The following is a 16,276-nucleotide window of genomic DNA, read 5'->3' as shown; positions in this document are numbered from 1 at the left end:
AGAGTTCATTAAGTCAAAAGAAAAACCCAAACACCAGGGCGTATTTTGCACTTAAGACACAGATGCACAATTTTTGCTAGCTCCAAGGGGACCCTGCTTATGTGCAGACACAGAATACGTTCGTGAGAAATCCCACTCTTTAATAGAAAGGTTCCGAGCCCTCTCCCAGAAGGAAAGATTCAGCAGCATACATCTTTCATCTTACACCACCAGTATATTTTAAGAGGAATTTATGCAGTTCTCATAAGGTTAGGGAGGAATAAGTTCATACCCTGCACTGAGTCTGAATTAATACCTATACACACACACAACCTAATCCTTTAAACTATCATCTCTCTTATCTATTTTATCAGTACTTTAAAGTAGTTTTTGCAAGTGGCATTCCTTAACAGTAGCCCAAGCACATTTGGAATAAAATTACTCTTACTGGCTCTACAGCAAAAACAAATGCATTTGTGTACAAACTGTATTTGCAGCTATTCCAAGGGGAATTAAAAAGTGCTTCATAATGCAAGAGGAACATTAATCTTAACATTCTGTTTAAGTTCTAATTTGCTTTCAAATTGTATATGCCATATCTCTGGGCATGACACACTTCACTGTAAGAAAATAACAATCCACAGACAATGAGCTACAGAAAGTTGCATATGACTGGTGCTTTAGAGGATGATTACCTGGCAGATAGAAACAATCATTGTAACTCCTGCTCAGCGGATCAGTCTCAGAAGGAGGAGTGATGGATGGGGATAGTTGCACTATTTTCCCTTTATTGTATTAGCAAACTCACCAGCTGAGCTTCCCCTCATACTTAACGGATACAGCAAATACAGTACTGTCAGCAATAAAAGAGGGCCAACTGGGCAAACTGAGTACTTCTAATGAAAAAAAGAACAGCTCTTAGATTCCTGGAAAAGCTAATAGTCTTCTGCATGGAAGTGTTGTTGCATGTTCATACTTTGCTGTCCCAGCAGTCCATTTCAAACTCTCAAGCTATCTTGAAGAATATAAACATAAAATCCACTTATTCCTTATGCCCCGGTATCATGCCCTGGGGCACGATAGAGGCTGCACAGGTAGGAGCTGGCTTCATTATCCATCTCACTCCTGGTCTGGTTGACTATGTCAACAGAATGCACTTACTGAAGTAATGGAGGATGCAGGAGTTGGAAGGCATGTGTAAAATAATCACATACAAAGACCATTTCAGATCAAAGAGACTTTAGCTTGAGTGTTGTATATTCATATGGTTATGCCATGTACTGGTTCAACAAAAAAAATCCTAAAGCTTTTAATCCCTCAATGGCAACTAGCACACTAGGTTTTTCAATCCATTTTACATCTTCTAGGTAGATTTGAATTTTTAATTTTTTGTTTAAAGGAGCAAGATGTTTCTGGTTTTATACATGGCATTTTACGTCACATTACCTGCTGCAACTCTTCCTCATTTCTCCAAGGGAGGGTTTCCCCAGTCCTCTACTGCAAATGAACATATAGAAGCAGGGACAGTAGTGGAAGGAAATGTGGAGACACATGCCTTCCCTACCTTTATTTCCTTATTATGCACAAACATGATGTATGTCCAAAGTAAATATTCATAAAATATGACTGAACAGTAAAAAGATTTCCACTTTTACTGAGTACATTGCCTTTTATTTAAAATCATGACTAAAGGAACACTAAGTTGTAGACTTATTTGGGCTTGATTCCTAATAGAACCTTTGCTAAAGCACTGAATCCTAAATAATTTTTAAGTTGGTCAATTCAGAGAGAAGTCCTTTTCATTCTGAAATTCCAAAGTAAAACATCATTTTAGGACCAACAGAGGCATTACACAAACTATAGGAAAGATGGTTAGAGTTCCCAACATGCCATTAATGAGGTTCTAGCTGAAGATGGATTTGGAAAAAATCATCTTATCTATTAAACTGTTCAACTATAATTTTTCCTTTAGGGAAAAATGAGTAGGCATAATCTCCTACGAGTCTGTGGAGCAAACCCAGACAAACTTGGCAACAAGATCATCACTGATCAACCACCAGTTGATGACTGATATACTCTCAATGCTGCAAGTTCACTCTGCATCAATTTAAACAAAGCATTGCAAGTTGGGGCTTTTTCTACCATCAGTTTATCAGTGTAAAAAGAAGAAAAAATTCAGAGATTAATAGATCCTTTGCAAAACAATAAGCATTCAGCCTTAGACAGTTTCCAGTAAACTGACCTTGCAGACAGAGTACCTGTAGTAGGTAAACATAGCACTGGGAAACACTAATTTTTAAATAAGTTGGAGATAATATTGGAAATTCTATTTCTGGTTTATCAGATTGTAATTAAAAAAAAATTTAGGCATAGATACCAATAACCAACACTTTATATTGATGTAGTCATGGAAAAGACATTTTTGAAGCTATTATGCAAAAGTCATATCCCAGTCATCCTAGTTCCAATTGAAAGGTGAAACAAACCCAAAGAGACTGACAAACAAACAAGCAAAAAATCAATAAAACCCAGTTAACACTTAGCTGGAATGAATCACATTCTCATAACTTTCTGTGTATCTCTAAATGACTATAGCAGTTGAAGAATAGAAAAAAAAAAAAGATATCGAACTCACCAAGTTCGACTACAACGAGACTGATTTTGATTTAAACAGCCTACTACACCCTACAGAATGCATGACTTTCTAAAACTGTCATGAGTCATGTATTTATTATTTTACCAAATCACAATTTTCCCACCTAAAAAAGGTAAATATGGCTATCAGTACTTTGTATCAGTCTAAGTTTTCTGACTCCTGCATTTCCAGTGATCAGCTGGGTTCTGTCTCAAGATAGATCACCTGAATTTTCCAAGGACATTTTCTGAAACACATTGCTAAGTAGATAGGGCTGCAATTTTAAAAGAACTTATAAAAAATTCTTCTAATTCCTTCCATGAGTAATGCAAGAGGGTTTCTGAATTGTGATCTGTAGGCAGGCATTTTTCAGAGTTCAGCTAAACAAAGGAGCAAAACAAGGTATCTGCATGCTAAGACCCTGGTCACTGCTCAAAGAATTTTATTTATTCATAGCACTAGAACCAAGGCTGATAACTCCCCAGTGAAAACAGCTACTTCACAAAATCTACATAGCAGTACATACTGTTGGTACTGTTGTTAAAACTGTGGTCTTGAGATTATTCCCTCTGTTTTCACAAGGCTTTCCATATGATTTTCTTTGCAGCTAGCTCATTCAGCAGCATGCTACATGTTGGCAGCCTGCCATGTGAGAAAAGTGAAGGATTGAAACAAATAACAAAAATACTTCTAAGCAGAATATATGGAGGAGGGAAGAGTAGTTGTGCAAAGGTATCAGAAGGAACTGTCAAACAGCCAGTGGAAAACTCTCACCCTGTTAACCATGACTATAGCACCCCCATACTAAAAGCTCCAAAGTCAAAAGCAAGTAGCAGCTTAGCTCAGGAATGAAAAAAACAGGTCCTGTAGTCTTAGGCAGTGCTCCTCCTTAGACAACGCAGGAAGACTTTAAGTGTAGATGGCAACATGATACAGTCAGGTACATCAGCTTGAGTGTGCATCCCTAGCAAACTCCCTATACGACCAAAGTGCATGCTGTGTAATCAAAGGAAACATCTTGAGGACTTTATATTTTTCCAAGTCACCTACATTCCTAAACCTTCTTTTGAAGTGTTTTCAGCTCCTTTATTCGCTTGCAGATTAAAAAAATGGAGCATAGGGTTACCTGATGAGAACCCACAAGCTAGTATAGAAAGTCAATTAAATCTAGTTTTTCTCTTTCCATAAATCAGATGTTTCTGAATATTATGTGCAGATCAAAGAACACATTCTTTCTTTCAGTAATAAAAGTCCTAAATAAGGCAATGAAGGAATTTGGTCGAGCTTAAGTTACCTTAACAAAGATGCATTTTGCTGGTTTAGTCTCCAAACACTTTTTGAATAAGATATCTTACAAATAGTTTTCTTTGCAAATCTAGAGCCTTTTCAATTTACTGTTGCAAAGTTCACTACATCCCGGAAGGCTTTTTATGTATCAAGAAATTGTTTGGCTATAGAAGCCACAGCACCAGACACTGGCATTTGAAAGCTATGATGTGAGGACTTTGCCTTCATTGTCATGCAGAACCATTAGCCAGTGATTTAATTAACTCAAGCATTAAGAAATTTTATTCTATTCTCTCTCAAAAAAAAAACAGATGAACATTACAGAAGGGTTTTAAGGGAACACTCCGAGAAATATAAATATTGCCAGGGAATGGATGAATGTGGAAGAAATTAAAGGCACGAAGTCTTGCCTACTGCAAATTTAATTGAAGTGCAAGAGCAAAATTACTGTAGTCTTCATGTAGACAGGTAGAGGATGCCAATAATTATCACAAAAGCAGTTACAGAATTGGATCTTCTATCACCTATCAAAAGCTGAGCTTCATTCCTTATGTAGTTCATAACAGTTTCAAACAAAAACAACAAAGGAAAATTCAGCTGAATCTAAGCAGGGGCAGCAGAATCCAGCATGTATGTGCCAGTTTTATTGAGACCGTAGTAAACTTCCACGGCAATCTACGTTAATGACTGCTAGCAAGTGTTGGTTTTTGTGCTGCAAAAGTGCTGCACCATCTCCTACATGTGTATAAACATCCAGGTTGCATTTTCTCACATGATTAGACAACAGAGGTACTGAGCAAGCCATCTCATAGTAGTAAAACATTTCCCTCTTACTGAATTATGACTGACTAATGCAGAACAGGAAATAATTCCCATAATGCATTACTCCTGCCAACACTGATGGTATGCCATAACTGACATACAGATTTGTGTACTATCACACCAGGATGGATTGCACACTACAGTTTCACCAGGGACATTTTATGAGAGCTGGTATGAAATATTCTAACTCCAAAGCTGTGGTCTATGCTGCAGTTTTATCCCTCCCATGACAAGTGATAATTCTTTGTGCATGCAGAGTAGATCCCTTGGATTCCACTCTCAGAAGGGAAATTAATCCCTTTTGACATATTTTAATCTAAGAATTCCTGCTTACCCATGCTTGCTGGAATTAAAAAAAAAAAACAACAAAAAAACCCCACAAACCCACAACAAAAAACCTTTTCAAACTTCAAAAAGGCTCAATAGATCCATTGGTTATAGCTAAATTCTGCACAAGAATGAGAAAGAACTTCACATAAGAGGTTAGATCTCAACACATCTTCAAGTCACTGGAAATTTTCTCAGTGACTTGAATGGGAGGAAGATCAAGCCCAGGGAGCATAGCAGGGCAGCCAGTTGGCCATGAGGTATTGATTGTGAGCCCTGTGTCCTTTTTGAAGTAGTATGTTCGACCCTCAGGCTAAATAGGCTGTCACAGATGATCTACAAAAAATAGAATGCTACCAACTCACATATTCATTGAAAGACTCACAAAATTTGGCATTTCTCTTCCTCCTCATGTGCAGACTCATGTAGCTATGCAGGAATCTCAGTTTCGGTATGAAAATGCTTTTAGTCCTGAGTTATAGAGAGCTTGAAAAGTCAAAGCCATAAAGGCTCAAAAAAAATTAGGAGGTGTGCCAATAAAAAATAAGGCTCACCATTTTTTTGCAGATTAGAGTTGTGATTTTCAAACCTTTAAAAAAAAAACTGTTAAAAATGCAGTAAGTCTTTTAATCTTTGGTTTCATCTAATAAAAATAGGAAAGCATAAAATTAGGACTATATATTACTCTAAGAGGGTGATTGATAGTTATGCAAGACCCTTAACTCAGATGTAAAGAAGTTAGAAAATTTAGAAAAGATTGCTCCCACAACAAAGGTGCAGGCCTTAAAATCTATTAGTGGCTGGAGTCGTCCCATGTCACCCCTTTCACAGCGCCAACAACCATGGGGCTCCGGGCTTGTTTATCTACCCAAATGTCCAAATGTTTCACACAATATCCAAGGAAAAAATAGCCGAGACCCAGGTTCCAAAATGCGAACGTCCGCATATTGCTCCCACAAAAAAGGTGCCAGCCCTGTAGGCTGTTCCAGGCTGCAATCGTCCCATGTGAGCCCTTTCACAGACCCAAAAACCATGGGGCTCCAGGCTTCGTTATACCCAAATGTCCAAACATTTCACACTCTGTCCAAAAAATGACGAGCCGAGAGCCAGGCCCCAAAATGCGAACGACCGCAGATTGCTCCCACAACTAAGGTGCCAGCCCTGTACGCTATTCCTGTCTGCAATCGACCCATGTCAGCCCTTTCACAGTTCCAATAACCATGGGACTCCGGGCATGTTTAGCTACCTAAAAATCCAAACATTTGACACTGTGTCAAAGAAAAAAAAAGCCGAGAGCCCAGTTCTAAAATACGAACGTCAGCAGATTGCTCCCACAACAAAGGTGCAGGCCTTAAAAGCTATTGCTGGCTGCAATCGTTCCATGTCAGCCCTTTCACAGCCCCAACGACCACGGGGCTCCGGGCTCGTGTACCTACCAAAAGGTCCAAAGATTTCACACTGTGTAATAGGAAAAAATAGCCAAAAGCCCAGTTCCAAAATGCGAACGTCCGCAGATTGCTCCCACAACAAAGGTGCCAGCGCTGTAGGCTATTCCTGTCTACAGTCGTCCCATGTCAGCCCTTTCACAGCCCCAACAACCATGTGGCTCTGGGCTTGTTTAGCTAACCAAATGGCCACACTCTGTCCAAGAAAAGAAATATCCTAGAGCCCAGTTCCAAAATGCAATCGTCCGCATATTACTCTCACAATAAAGATGCAGGCGTTAAAAGCTATTCCTGGCTGGAGTTGTCCAATGTCAGCTTTTTCACAGCTCCAACAAGCATGGAGCTCCGGGCTTTGTTATCTACACAAATGTCCAAAAGTGTCACACACTGTCCAAGAAAAAGATGAGCCGAGAGCCAGGCTCCAAAATGTGAACGTCCGCAGTATGCTCCCACAAAAAAGGTGCCAGCCTTGTAGGCTATTCCTGGCTGCAATCGTGCCATATCTGCCCTTTCACAGCCCCAACAACCATCGGAGTCCGTGCTTGTGTACCTACCAAATGTCCAAACATTTCACATTTTGTCCAAACAAATAATAATAGCCGAGATCCCAGCTCCAAAATGCGAATGTCCACAGATTGCTCCCACAACAAAGGCGCCAGGCCTGCAGGCTATTGCTGGCTGCAATCGTGCCATATCTGCCCTTACACAGCCCCAACACCCATGGGAGTCCGGCCTTGTTTACCTACCCAAATGTCAAAACATTTCACACTTTGTCCAAGAAAAAAATAGACGAGAGCCAGGCTCCAAAATGCGAACGTGCGCAGATTGCTCCCACAACAAAGGTGCAGGACTTAAATGCTGTTGCTGGATGAAATCGTCCCACTTCAACCTTTTCACAGCCCCAACAGTAATGGGGCTGCAGGCTTCTTTGCCTACGAAAATGTCCAAACATTTCACGCTTTGTCCCAGAAAATGTCGCCGAGAGCCCAGTTCCAAAATGGGAACGCCCGCAGATTGCTCCCACATCAAAGGTGTCATCCCTGTAGGCTATTCCAAGCTACAGTCGTCCCATGTCAGCCCTTTCACAGCATCAACAATAATAATGCTCCGGGCTTGTGTACCTACCCAAATGCCCAAACGTTTCACCCTGTGTCCAAGAAAAAGGCGAGGCGAGAGCCCAGTTCCAAAATGCAAACGTTTCCAGATTATTCTCACAAGAGATGTGCCAGCCCTCTAGTCTATTCCGGGTTGCAATCGATCCATATCAGCCCTTTCACAGCGCCAACAACCATGGGCCTCCGCGCTTGTTTACCTCTTCAAATGTCCAAACATTTCAAACTCTTTCCAATAAAAAAATAGCCGAGAGCCCAGTTCCAAAATGGGAACATCCGCAGATTGCTCCCACAACGAAGGTGCCATCCCTGTAGGCTATTCCAGTCTACAATCGTCCCATGTCAGCCCTTTCACAGGGTCAACAACAATAATGCTCCGGACTTGTTTATCTAACAAAATGTCCAAACGTTTCACACTCTGTCCAAGAAAAAAAAGCCGACAGCCCAGTTCCAAAAACTGAACGTCCGCAAATTGCTCCCAAACCAAATGTGCAGGTCTTAAAAGCTATTCCTGGCTGCAATCGTCCCATGTCAGAATTTTCACAGCCCCAACAGTAATGGGGCTCCAGGCTTGTTTAGGGACGCAAAAGTCCAAATGTTTTGCCCTATGTCCAAGGAAAATAGCCGATAGACAGGCTCCAAAATGCGAATGTCCGCAGATTGCTCCCACAACAAAGGCGCCAGCCCTGTAGGCTATTCCTGACTGCAATCGTTCCATGTCAGCCCTTTCACAGCCCCAACAACAACGGGGCTCCGGGTTTGTTTAGCTACCGAAAAGTTCAAACATTTCACACTATGTCCAAAAAAAGAAATATCCCAGACCCAGGCTCCAAAATGCGAAAGTCCGCAGATTGCACCCACAACAAAGGTGCAGGTCTTAAACTTGCCTGGCTCTCTCTATATTTCTTGGACATATAGTATGAAACGTTTGGAGTTTTGGGTAGGTAAACAAGCCGGGAACCCCATTCTTGTTCGGGCTGTGAAAGGGCTGACATGGGATGATTGCAGCTAGGAATAGAGTTTAAGGCCTGCACCTTTGTTGTTGGAGCAATCTGCGGACGTTCACATTTTGGAGCCCGGATCTCTGCTATTTTTTTTTGGGACATTATCTGAAACGTTTGGAATTTTGGGTAGCTAAACAAGCCCAGAGCCCAATGGTTGTTGGGGCTGTGAAAGGGTTGACATGGGATGATTGCAGCAAGGACTAGACTACACGGCTGGCACGATTGTTGTGGGAGCAATCTGTGGACATTCGCATTTTGGAAATGAGATCGAGGCAATTATTTTTCGTGGACATAGTGTGAAACGTTTTGACATTTGGGTAGGTAAACAAGCCAGGAGACCCATCATTGTTAGGGCTGTGAAAGGGATGACATGGGACGATTGCAGCCAGTAATAGCGTTTAAGGCCTGCACCTTTGTTGTGGGTTCAATCTGTGGACGTTCGCATTTTGGAGCCTGGCTCTTGGCTAATTCTTTTTTTGGACATAGTCTGACACATGTGGACTTTTGGGTAGCTAAATAAGCCCGGAACCCCATGGTTGTTGGTGCAGTGAAAGGGCTGACATGGGACGATTGCAGCCAGTAATAACGTTTAAGGCCTGCACCTTTGTTGTGGGTTCAATCTGTGGACGTTCGCATTTTGGAGCCTGGCTCTTGGCTAATTCTTTTTTTGGACGTAGTGTGACACTTTTGGACTTTTGGGTAGGTAAAGAAGCCCGGAACCCCATGGTTGTTGGGGCTGTGAAAGGGCTGACATGGGATGATTGCAGCCAAGAATAGCCTACAGGGACGGCACATTTGAAGTGGGAGCAATCTGCGGACATTCGCATTTTGGAGCCTGGCTCATGGCTATTTTTCTAGGACATAGTGTGAAACGTTTAGACTTTTGGGTAGCTAAGCAAGTCGGGAGCCCCATGGTTGTTGAGGTTGTGAAAGGGCTGACATGGGACGACTGTAGACAGGAATAGCCTACAGCGCTGGCACCTTTGTTGTGGGAGCAATCTGCGGACGTTCGCATTTTGGAACTGGGCTTTTGGCTATTTTTTCCTATTACACAGTGTGAAATCTTTGGACCTTTTGGCAGGTAAACAATCCCGGAGCCCCAAGGTTATTGGGGCTGTGAAAGGGCTAACATGGGACGATTGCAGCCAGCAATAGCATTTAAGGCCTGCACCTTTGTTGTGGGAGCAATTTGCATACGTTCGTCTTTTGGAACTGGGCTCTCGAGTATTTCCTTGAACATAGTGTAAAACGTTTGGACTTTTGGGAAGGTAAACAGGCCTGGAGCCCCATGGTTATTGGGGCTATGAAAGGGCTGATATGGGATGATTGCAGCCAGGAATAGCTTTTAAGGCCTGCACCTTTGTTTGTGGAACAATCTGTAGACCTTCCCATTTTGGAGCCTGGCTCTCTGCTGGGCTTTACTTGGATATCATGTGAAACATTTGGACTTTTGGGTAAGTAAACAAGCCCGGAGCCCCATGGTTGTTGGGGCTGTGAAAGGGCTGATATGGGACGATTGCAGCCAGCAACAGCTTTTAAGGCCTGCACCTTTATTGTGTGAGCAAGCTGCGGACGTTCGCATTTTGGAGCTGGCTATCGGCTCGGATTTTTATCGCTTATAGTGGGAAACCTTTGGACTTTTGGGTAGGTAAACAGGCCCGGAGCCCCATGGTTATTGGTGCTGTGAAAGGGTTGATATGGGACGATTGCAGCCAGCAATAGCTTTTAGACCTGCACTTTTGTTTGTGGAGCAATCTGCGGACGTTCGCATTTTGGAGCCTGGCTCTTAGCTGGGCTTTATTTGGATATCACGTGAAACGTTTGGACTTTTGGGTAAGTAAACAAGCCCGGATCCCCATGGTTGTTGGGGCTGTGAAAGGGCTGATATGGGACGATTGCAGCCAGCAATAGCTTTTAAGGCCTGCACCTTTGTTGTGGGAGCAATGTGCGGACGTTCGCATTTTGGAGCCTGGCTCTCGGCTCGAGTTATTTACGGACGTATTGGGAAACATTTGGACTTTTGGGTAGGTAAAGAAGCCTGGAGCCCCATGGTTGTTGTGGCTGTGAAAGGGCTGATATGGGACGATTGCAGCCAGCAATAGCTTTTAAGGCCTGCACCTTTGTTGTGGGAGCAATGTGCGGACGTTAGCATTTTGGAGCCTGGCTCTCGGCTCGGCTTTTTATCGGACATAGTGGGAAAAGTTTGGAAGTTGCGTATGTAAAGATGACAGAGCCCCATGGTTGTAGGGGCTGTGAAAGGGCTGATATGGGACGATTGCAGCCAGCAATAGCATTTAAGGCCTGCACCTTTGTTGTGGGAGCAATCTGCAGACGTTCGCATTTTGGAGCCTGGCTCTCGGCTCGCATTTCTTTCGGACGTAGTGGGAAATGTTTGGACTTTTGGGTAGGTAAAGAAGCCTGGAGTCCCATGGTTGTTGGGGCTGTGAAAAGGCTGATATGGGATGATTGCAGCCAGCAATAGCTTTTAAGGCCTGCACCTTTGTTCTGGGAGCAATCTGCGCAGGTTGGCATTTTGGAGCCTGCCTCTCGGCTCGCATTTCTTTCGGACGTAGTGGGAAATGTTTGGACTTTTGGGTAGGTAAACAAGCCCGGAGCCCCATGGTTGTTGTGGCTGTGAAAGGGCTGATATGGGATGATTGCAGCCAGCAATAGCTTTTAAGGCCTGCACCTTTGTTCTGGGAGCAATCTGCGCAGGTTGGCATTTTGGAGCCAGGCTCTCGGCTCAGCTTTTTCTCGGACGTAGTGGGAAATGTTTGGACGTTTCGGTAGGTAAAGAAGCCTGGAGCCCCATGGTTTTTGGGCTGTGAAAAGGCTGATATGGGACGATTGCCGCCAGCAATAGCTTTTAAGGCCTGCACCTTTGTTGTGGGAGCAATGTGCGGACGTTCGCATTTTGGAGCCTGTCTCTCTGCTCTCATTTCTCTCGGATGTAGTGGGAAATGTTTGGACTTTTGGGTAGGTTAAGAAGCCCGGAGCCCCATGGTTGTTGGGCTGTGAAAGGGCTGATATGGGACGATTGCAGCCAGCAATAGCTTTTAAGGCCTGCACCTTTGTTGTGGGAGCAGTCTGCCGAATTTCGCATTTTGGAGCCTGTCTCTTGGCTCGACTTTTTCTCGGACTTATTGGGAAATGTTTGGACTTTTAGGTAGGTAAACAAGCCCAGAGCTCCATGGTTGTTGGGGCTGTGACAGCTGACAGCGGCAGCAGCAGCGACAGCGACTTGAGTTTAGTGTGGGCGCGAGGGCGGCATCGGGCTGTAACCGGGCGGATTTTGTACTCGTGACCCCTGTGGAGCAGCAGCCCTGAGCTGCTTCAGCCCTGAGCTGCTTCCCCCCCACCCCAGACCCGGAGTTTCCCGGCAACAAATCGGGAGAGGAGGGGGCATAGCCAGAGGCACTGCAGGTGATTTAAGCGATTTAAACGCACCACCCCCTGTTGATTGGGTGATTGATTGATTTATCGGGTGATAAAGAGCCTCCTGGAGGGCAGGGACTAGTCCCTGGCCAGAAGGGAGAGAGAGACTCAGCAGTGCCTGTGTGAGTCAGCAGTGAATGGGTGTGTCCCAGGGCAGGAGAGGCTGCAGCCGTTTGCAGCTCGTTGGGGAGGGCACTGACTCCCTCCCAGTGCACAAGGCGAGGAAGGTGCCAAGGAGCTGTGAACCAGGGGTGTCACCAACAGGTATTTCCCAGCTCAGTGAAAGAACAATGATATCTACCCGGCGGAAGAAGACCAAAATGGATGTGGGAACCCAGACAGAGTTCCCACGGAAGCAGGCGATGGTGCAGGTTGCAGGCTGCAGGGAATGCTACAACATCTCTGTGGTGTCAGGGGGCTGTGTGCGCTGTGAGCAGGCAGATGATCTGCTCGGCCGAGCGGCACAGCTGCAAAGCCAGGTTGAAAGGCTTCAAGCCGAAGTAGAAAGGCTTAGGAGCATTCGGGAGGCTGAAATGGAGATAGACTGCTGGAGCCAGGCTCTGCCCTCCCTGCAACAAAAATGGGAGCACCTGCCGGAGAGCTCCCAGGATCGAGGGACAACTGTACTCTGCTCCTCTCAGGTGGAAAACAATAACCTAGAGGAGAGGAGTGAGTAGAGGCAAGTCTATGGCCGTGGCAAAAGGCGAGTGCCCTCCTTGCCTACTTTGCCTCCACAGCTGCCTCTGAGCAATAGATATGAAGCCCTAGTGGAATACAGCTGTGTCACGGTTTAAAGCTGGGCTGGCGATTAAACCTGCGGCAGATGCCCTCTGTTATCCCCCCCCCTCCCCCCAGAGGGAAAGGGAAAGGGAAAAGGGAGAGAGACTTCTGGGTTGGAAAATTAAAACAGTTTTAATAAAACTATAATAATGAAAAAAAAAGTATAGTAATAATAATAAAAATAATCAAATATATACAAATATATATACAAAACCAAGATTGAGCTCCCCTGAAGTCAGCCACGTCACCACCGGCACTGCAGGGCAGGCTCTGGGAAGGCCCAGCCTGGGCCTAGCGATGGTCGAGAGCTGGATTCAGGAACGCACGGATCGGGATCGGGGGCAGCAGGAAAACAGACGGAGTCCTCCCTGGACACCGGCCATAGCAGAAAAAGGGGCGAGACCCTCGTGATCCCCCCACTTTATACCGAGAATGACGTGTATGGGATGGAATACCCTCGTTGGTCAATTTTGGGTCACCTGCCCTGTCTGCTCCCCACTGCAGCTGCGACCCCCCCCCTTCGGCTCTTCACTCGTAAGCAATGAGGAATTCAGCAGTGACCTTGGTTTCTCTCAAGAATAAGTACAGCAAGAGCCTTTCTGCACAACATCCCTACCAGTGCCCCAGTGATAACTACAAACTTCGAGCGTTATCAGTCCTGGAAGCAGACACTGTCTGCAAAAACATGCAGTTAGTTAGAGGAGACTTAGCTGAAAGTAAAAATCACTGAAAGGAAAAATCGGTCTGGTTTAGGCCAAACCAGGACAAGCTGGTCCAATGGGGATGTGGTGGAGAGGCAACCTATATCAGAGGTCCCACCACAGTCAGAAAAACCTGACAGGTGTATAGCTACCTCCTCCACAAGGAAGAAGAGAAGAGTTTTAGTGGTTGGAGACTCCTTCCTAAAGGGATCTGAGGGCCCAATATGCAGAGCTGACCCTCATCACAGGGAGGTCTGCAGCCTGCCTGGAGCCCGAATCAGGGATATCACCAGGAAACTCCCCAACCTGGTGAAGGCCACAGACTACTACCCCCTGCTCATCTTCCAGACAGGTGGGGAAGAAGCTGCATCCCGTAGTCTGAGGGGGATGAAGAAAGACTACAAGGCCTGAGGACGGTTGGTGAAAGAGTCTGGGGCACAAGTTGTTTTCTCCTCCCTCCTTCCATTTTCAGGTGATGACGCGGGATGGAATAGTAGGATTCTCTCTATTAATGCCTGGCTACGAGACTGGTGCTACAGGCAGGGCTTTGGGTTCTTTGATAATGGCTGGTTTTATAAGACACCAGGCGTGACGGTAGTACATGGGAAAGGTTTATGTCGTAGGGGAAAAAGGGTTCTGGGACAGGAATTAGTAGGGCTCATTCGGAGAGCTTTAAACTAGATTCGAAGGGGGATGGGGTAGTAGCTGGGCTTGCACCACTGGGGCAACGCTCTAGTGTTGATGTAGACCAGGAGGCCCCCCATCCCCCTGGGGTGAAATCGGTGTGCTCAGCTCGCTCCCTGAAATGCCTGTACACCAATGTGCGCAGCATGGGGAATAAACAGGAGGAGTTGGAAATCCGTGTTCGGTCGGGGGGCTATGATCTAGTGGCAATTACAGAGATTTGGTGGGACAACTCGCATAACTGGAATGTGGTCATGGATGGCTATGTCCTGTTCAGGAAAGACAGGCCAGTAAGGAGAGGTTGTGGAGTTGCTCTTTATGTGAGTGGGCACCTAGAATGTATTGAGTTCTGTCCAGGGGCAGATCAGGAGCGAGTTGAGAGTTTGTGGGTGCGAATTAAGGGGCAGGCTGGCAGGGGTGATACTGTTGTGGGTGTCTATTACAGGCCACCGGATCAGGATGAGGAGGGTGATGAGGCCTTCTACAGGCAGCTGAGAGCAGTCTCGCAATTACAGGGTCTGGTTGTTGTGGGGGATTTCAACTACCCTGATATTTGCTGGGAGGCCTACTCAGCCAGCCATCCTCAGTCCAGGAGGTTCCTCCAGTGCATTGATGATAACTTTCTGATGCAAATGGTAGATGAGCCAACTAGGAGAGGAGCGCTGCTGGTTCTTATCCTTACTAACAAGGAGGGTCTGGTTGAAGAGGTGAAGGTTGAGGGCAGCCTTGGTTGTAGCGACCATGAGATGGTAGAGTTCAGGATCTCATGTGGCAGGACCAGAATAACTAGCAGAATCACAACCCTGGACTTCAGGAGGGCCAACTTCGGCCTTTTCAAGCAATTGCTAGGGGAAATCCCATGGGACAGGGTACTAGAAGGTAAGGGGGCCCAAGATAGTCGGTTAGCATTCAAGGACTGCTTCTTCCGAGCTCAAGATCAGAGCATCCCAACAGGTAGGAAGTCAAGGAAGGGTAGCAGGAGACCTGCATGGTTAAACAGGGAACTGCTGGGCAAACTCAAGTGGAAGAAGAGAGTGTACAGATCATGGAAGGAGGGGCTGGCCACTTGGGAGGAATATAAGTGTGTTGTCAGAGGATGTAGGGAGGCAACTAGGAAAGCTAAGGCCTCCTTGGAATTAAACCTTGCAAGAGAGGTCAAGGACAACAGAAAGGGCTTCTTCAATTACATTGCAGGTAAAACCAACACTAGAGGCAATGTAGGCCCACTGATGAATGAGGTGGGGGCCCTGGAGACAGAGGATAAAAAGAAGGCGGAGTTGCTGAATGCCTTCTTTGCCTCTGTCTATACTGCCGGAGGCTGTTCTGAGGAGCCCTGGACCCCTGCGGCCCCAGAAGAAGTCAGGATAGAGGAGGAATCTGTCTTGGTAGATGAGGGCTGGGTCAGGGACCAATTAAGCAACCTGGATGTCCATAAATCCATGGGCCCTGATGGGATGCACCCGCGGGTGCTGAGGGAGCTGGCGGAAGTCATTGCTAGGCCACTCTCCATCATCTTTACTAAGTCGTGGGCAACGGGAGAGGTGCCTGAGGACTGGAGGAAAGCAAATGTCACTCCAGTCTTCAAAAAGGGCAAGAAGGAGGACCCGGGGAACTATAGACCAGTCAGCCTCACCTCCATCCCCGGAAAGGCGATGGAACAACTTGTCCTTGGTGCTGTCTCTAGGCACATCAAGGATAGGGGGATCATTAGGGGCACTCAGCATGGCTTCACCAAGGGGAAGTCATGCTCAACCAACTTGATAGCCTTTTATGAGGACGTAACCCGGTGGATAGATGATGGTGAAGCTGTGGATGTGGTCTATCTCGATTTCAGTAAAGCATTTGACACGGTCTCCCACAGCATCCTCGCAGCTAAACTGAGGAAGTGTGGTCTGGATGATCGTGTAGTGAGGTGGACTGTGAACTGGCTGAAGGAAAGAAGCCAGAGAGTGGTGGTCAATGGGACTGAGTCCAGTTGGAGGTCTGTGTCTAGCGGAGTCCCTCTAGGGTCGGTACTGGGACCAGTTCTAGTCAATATATTCATTAATGACTTGGATGAGGGAAT

Source organism: Nyctibius grandis, chromosome 2, assembly GCF_013368605.1.
Source record: "Nyctibius grandis isolate bNycGra1 chromosome 2, bNycGra1.pri, whole genome shotgun sequence".
Classification (NCBI taxonomy): Eukaryota; Metazoa; Chordata; class Aves; order Nyctibiiformes; family Nyctibiidae; genus Nyctibius; species Nyctibius grandis.
Note: the sequence above shows the minus strand (reverse complement) of the source record.